Here is a 6111-nt window from a genome sequence, read left to right on the forward strand (position 1 = left end):
GAGAGGAGGGGGAGGGGGAGGGGAGGAGGAGGAGCAGGCCAGGGAAGCAGAGGTTAGCACAATTTTCAGTTTCAGTTAATCAAACTATATTGACTAATAATTGTGTCCTAAGGGTACAAGCGGAACATCCCTAAAACCATAAACTCTAATGCAAAATGCTAAAAACCTAAAACCTAAAAAATTTTGACTCCTGCTATCCATGGAAAATTCCACACCACACATAACATTATTAAGAATATTATAAAATTTCCTTCTGGCTGTCTGTTTAAGGTGCATATGAAACACAGTTGAGCTTTGTGTTCAGAGCCGAGTCCGCTCTCCAGAAATCATCATTGTGTGCAAATGACCTCCAGAGGGGAGCAGCTCCAGACCAGAAGCACTTCGGATGTGAGTCTTGGGGGAGCTACTTTTGTGACCCACGGGACAGTCGCCGGCACTCGCTTTGTGGCTGAATGGGAGAGACAGGCCAGGGCTTGTTTCCAGGCTAAATATGCCACTTGACCAAGTCACTTAACTCTGGGGTTGTGTTTCCTTATCCAGGGAGCAACTGGATTAAACTTGATACTATCTATGTTTCTATCTATTTCTGATTAGCGCTTTAATTTCCTAGAAAAAACTTTCACGAATCTTGCTGGATAAAAGCACTCTTTGTTCTGGGATATTGCTGGTGGCCTCACCTTGTTCCCACTGGCGGCTGCCACGCCTGTCACCCAGCTCACATTACTCTGCAGTCCTAGTTTCTGAGGACACCTGCAGCTGGCGAGGGGTTCTCCATTCTTCAGCACATCCGGCTGTCATAGTTCCTCTGTGATGAAACTGAAACAGAGCAGAAGTTACCTTGACCCCTACTCTACAGACGGAGAAATCCAGAGAGAACTGCAGGGAACTCGTTCCTACACACGTGATCTCCGCATCAGCAGCCGAGTAGACAGAGGTGATCTGGGTGTAGTCTTTGGCTTTGTCCTTATTTGAGAATCTGAGCTGTAGTATATTTGTAATAATGAGGACTGAATATTATTCAATACTGGCAATGCAACAAAGAGGAAGGTTAAACTCGGGGAGGGGATTTGCATTGAGCAGAAGATGCCTGCAGGTGTTTGTTGTGTGTGACTGGATGTCTTGGTTCCAGCAAGACTTGGAGGCTGTCCTGACTCTGCCTTATTGCACCCAATGCTCCAGCGCTCCAGGCGGGTCCATGTTGTGCCTGTCCCCTCCACTCTGAGGAGTCCTGGGCTTCATAGTTAGCATTCTCCTTCCTGGGATGAGTGTCTCATCTTCCCTCCAACTGTTGTCCATGCTCCTGTCTCACCACTGCTGTGTGTATGTGTGTGCACACGTGTGTGCACATGTGTGTTGAATTGAGGGCCTCCTGCATGTTCAGCTCTACCTTGACCTTTAAAATATCCACCCCTGCACTGGTCTCACATCTCTGACCTATGATTTCAGCTCTGTAGAGGTAAAATAAGGGTCACAGTTTAGCCTTGAATCCCTAGACAGCAGGCATGGTGGAAAGATATATTCAGGGCATTAATTTCATTGGAATTTATAAAATTAGGATTTAGCACAATTTTAATTTTACTATCAATGTAATTTGCTGCTAAAACTTCTTTTTCTTAATAGTACTCATTTTTTAAAATTTTGGAATCAGTCACAATGTTACACAAAAGTTGCAAGCAGTTACAGTGTTATACAAAAAATCACAAGCAATTAAAATGTTATACAAAACATAAGCCCCTTGTTACATAGCTACAAGTTACATAAAAGTTGCAGTCAATATTATTCACAAAATGCAAGCAGTTACAATGTTATACAAAAGTTACAAATAGTTACAATGTTGCACAAAAGTTGCTAGCACAGTAGAAAGACTTCTACTCTGAGTTGCTATCTGACCCTTTTCTCCTGAAATAAATTTGTCTGTATTTCCTACATCTTTGGCCAGGCCCATTTCCTCACTTTTAAGCATGAGGAGCTATTCCGGGTTCATCTTGTTCTTCACCTATCTGCTGCTGGAGTCAGCCCTTTTCCTCAGGAGCTCTGGTTTCATTTCTTAAAGAATCACACTTGGAAGCCAATCTCAGTGCCTCAGTCATTGCGTTCCTTGCTGTTAGCATGTTCTTCGCAGGCCTGTAGTGATCAGGATGGGATTTATGTACAAATGTCTAGACCTCCACTTTCCTCTATGGAGACTATTATGACGTTGCCAATTTTAGCGAGGTTTAGTCTTGTTTTCTCCCTCTTCACATTTCCAATTTCATTTTCTGACTGTGAGAAAACAGGTTGCTATAACCCACAGTGTACTTATTCATTCAGCAATTCTCTTGTGTCTTAGTTACTTTCTCATCACTGGGACAAAATACCTGACACCCACACCTTGAAGGAGGACAGGGTTATTTTGGCTGACAGTTTGCACCCTATGCTGCTGGCTCCAAGGCAGGGCAGAATGATGACAGAGGAGAAACAGCTCCTGGCATGGCAGTGGGAAACAGAGAGATCAAGGAAGAGGAGAGAGACAGACCCTTCCAGGCCATGCCCCCAGTGACCACCTCCTCCAACTAGGATTCATCTTCCAACATCATACCCAGCTGTAAACTGATCAGTAGATTAATCCAGAATCACACACAGTCATCCCCTGAAGCCCCATCTATGAGCACAAGAGACTTAGAGAGACGTCTAGATATAATCTCTAGCACCTGTGTACAGCTGTCCTGCTTTGGATCCAGAGTGTCGGCTAAGTCTCCTGTTCAGAGGTGGGGCTTCTGGGGGTGGTGACCGGGCTGTGGGCGCACTGTGCTCATGAACAGATTCACCCTTGGTGATGCGCTGTTCCCAAGTGCGGTCTGGTGGGAAGGGGCAGGTCGCTGGAGGCTGACCTGGAAGCCTGCACCCTTGTCCCCACCTCCTTTCTCTCTCTCCATTTTTGGCCACCAAGAGCTGAGCAGCTTTGCTCCTCCAGGTCCTTCTGCCGTGACGGCCCTGCCTTGGAGCCTACAACCATGAACTGAATGCTCCTTAAGCCTTAGACATTGACACCAGGTATCCCCCCCCCCCCCCCCCACAAAAAAAAGGTCCCCCCCCCCCCCCGCCCAAGATGTACCGTAATTAATCTAGTTCTGTTCCCTTATTCCCTGTTCCTCCCTTATCCTTCCTGGGTCTTGGTTTCCCTTTTCACAGGCTGCTGCACCTTGGCCTCACCCTGGGGACATCACTATCACTCTGTGTCTGTCAGCACAGATAGCTGCGTCACCTGCCCAGTCCCACTTCCTGTGGGGGTCGTCTCTATCACCATGGATTCCCTCTACTCCATTCCAGCTCTAGCAGCCACCCCAAGACTCCCTCTCTTCCAAGTAGGCTTTGTTGAAAAGGATGGGACCCTCAAACCACCTGAATGCTAGCAGACCCTGTGGGGCACACTGACATGCCTACCTGACATAGCCCACACCTTCCCCAATCCATGACTCTGCTGACCACCAGCTGCCCACTCTGGCCCCTCCTGCTGGGCTCTCTGCCCTCTCTGGAGCTCCGGTATTCACTTTGGGCCACTGGGCTCTGAGCTGTGCTCTGCCCAATAACTTCAAGGGTAGGAAGGGAAAGGACAGGAGAGAGGGCTGCATCTTCAGAATCCTTGCTAGTCCTGCGCAGGGACATATGTGCACGAACAAGTTTAAAAGGTTGTTCCTCACTTGTCATAGATGCAAAAGACTTGGGCTCAGAAAAATTTGACGATATTAAGCAAAAATAATATTTGAAGCCAGTAGTCTTTTCAACTGGAGAATTAGACTTTTACTTTACCTCTTCGTGTCTTGTATTTTTTCCTGACCCATGACTTCTGAATTAGACCTTTAGTAAAATGTCTGGGATGTCCTGGCCGCCCTTATTCACTTGCCTTGGTTTACAGATGAGGGCCCCAGATTGGGTGAGGCAAAGTGACTTTCCTGGACTCTTTAGTCAGAAGGAGAAAGGGCAGCTCCCAAACCCTGCCTGTGTGCATGCCACCTACTCTCCATTATCTCTGAAAACCATTGAACTTAAGGCAGATTCCCAAGAGAAAAGTGGTCTGTGCCTGATGCCGTCCATTCTAGGCAGGCAGTCTTTTTCTTCAGCCATTCCGCTGCTGACAGGGCACCCTGTGTGAGGCCCCCAAATGGCTCAAATAGTGCTTTGGTGCTTTTAGCTTATTAGGGCAGAAGCTCTAGAAATTAGCTCACTTCCTTGGTAGATTCTAACGTATCATTTTCCGAATACCAGTCACATGCTTGTGTTATGTTAACAGTACTTGGAAAAGTTGTCAAGCAGGCTGATTGTTACTCAGCTTACTGTTATCTTGTAGGATTGATGGATGAGCAAAATATGAGCGACATGACTGACTGATAAATTAGATTTTTAAAATATCCAGGATACAAAACTTGCATTATTGAAAACCAATTACCTTTGTTGAAAAATCCAACATGTCCACATATCACTTTGTATCCAGCAAAGCTGGTTGTGGAGGAGCTGGGAATGAACAGTTTGTGAGGATATAGAGGGGTCTTTTATTTAAAAAATTTAATTTAAGTTTTTTGAGATGGGGGTCACACTCTGTAGTGCAGGCTGGCCTTGAACTCACTATGTAGCCCAGGCTGACCTCAAATTTGCTGTGATCCTCCTGCCTCAGCCTCTCCAGTGTTGGGATTACAGGCCTGTGCCACCCGGCTGACTAGAGGAACCTTATAAACGTTCATTGATTCCTAAAGGACACCTTGAGCCATGAGGCCAAAAGGAAAAATAGGAAACCAACTGTATTTAAAAACCCGATAAAAGGCTTGGACCCCAGAGGTGGCAGGAGTGACTTCCGGTCTTGGTGAACAATCCCCTTTGCAGAGGATCCTGGAGATAGCCGGAGGCGCACACTGCGCTCAGAGAGGTCTTGTCCCAGGGCTCCTCCTCCGGGCGAGGTTTGGGACCCTGGCTGGGCCGGTCACTCCCGCGCATTGCTGCAGCCCCCACCTCCCGCGTCTCTCTGTCCTGGTCCTGGAGGCTTCCAGATCCTGTCCCTGTCACTTTCCCTCTCAGCCCCCAGGCCCCTGCAGTGAGGCCCTCCCGTCCTGCTGACCTGGTCCGGCTCCCGGTTCCTTTCTCCTGTGTGGCTGCCGGGCTGCGCCGATGGCGAGGCCCGGTTTCACTTTGCGCCTGGCAGGCACAACCTTTGTCCCCAAACACTGCCCTGGCGTCGCACAAACTCGCTGGGCTCACACCCGAGCCAGCGCGTCGTGACCCTCATCCGAACAAACAAACCGCCTGTGATCTGCGGATGTCCCGCCCGCGCAGGAAGGGCCCCGTCCCCCCTGCACACTCCTGACTCGGCTTCCTCTTTTTCCCGAGGGTCAGAAGTGCAACCAAAGCAATTTCTGTCGGTGTCTGAGACCATGCGGAGCTGCCGGCTCAGGTCCAGGACGCCGAGGTAACCGTGATCGTAACATCTTAGCGGACTGGCGGGGCTTGGAGGTGGCCGCCCGGCGCCGGGAGGGGCGGGGTCGACGGCGGGGCGGGGAGCCCCTTATCTGCACGTCTGGGCGAACGGGCTCCCCGCTGGCAGGGGCCCAGACAGAGCGGAGGACAGGGACGCAGGGGCAGTATCGCCTCGGTACACTGAGGGACGCAGAAGTGGAGAGAGCGGGAGAGGTGCGGGGCCAGAGGAGCGACCAGGAGAGGGAGGGAGGCGGGGAGCAGGGCCCCCTGCACCAAGCTCCGTCCCCAACCCTTCTAAGATTTTCATTTTGAGACAAGGGCTAGCTCAGTCGCCCGGCTGGGCTGGAACTTAGAACCTCCTGCCTCAGCCTCCCAGAGTGCTGGAGGACAGGCACTCGCCGCCGTGCCGGGCAGGAGGGGGCCAGAGGAGCGACCAGGAGAGGGAGGGAGGCGGGGAGCAGGGCCCCCTGCACCAAGCTCCGTCCCCAACCCTTCTAAGATTTTCATTTTGAGACAAGGGCTAGCTCAGTCGCCCGGCTGGGCTGGAACTTAGAACCTCCTGCCTCAGCCTCCCAGAGTGCTGGAGGACAGGCACTCGCCGCCGTGCCGGGCAGGAGGGAGGTGGAGCCACTCCGACCCGGGGCCCCACGTGTCCACCCCGGCGGG

At 50.5% G+C, this 6111-nt stretch overlaps 1 long non-coding RNA gene across 1 annotated transcript in view; it reads right to left on the reverse strand.

The window, feature by feature from the left end:
- Positions 1-5392, reverse strand: part of LOC104874529 — a 6635-nt gene extending 1243 nt beyond the window's left edge. Inside the window, exons 1-2 of the long non-coding RNA XR_783768.2 lie at positions 5090-5392; positions 678-816 (exon numbers count right to left, since the gene is read on the reverse strand). This is a non-coding gene — a long non-coding RNA (uncharacterized LOC104874529). The remainder of the gene's footprint in view (positions 1-677; positions 817-5089) is intronic.
- Between the last annotated feature and the right edge of the window lie 719 nt (positions 5393-6111).

The sequence above is a fragment of the Fukomys damarensis genome, unplaced genomic scaffold, assembly GCF_012274545.1.
Source record: "Fukomys damarensis isolate Sample0158 unplaced genomic scaffold, DMR_v1.0_HiC HiC_scaffold_25, whole genome shotgun sequence".
NCBI classification, from domain to species: Eukaryota; Metazoa; Chordata; class Mammalia; order Rodentia; family Bathyergidae; genus Fukomys; species Fukomys damarensis.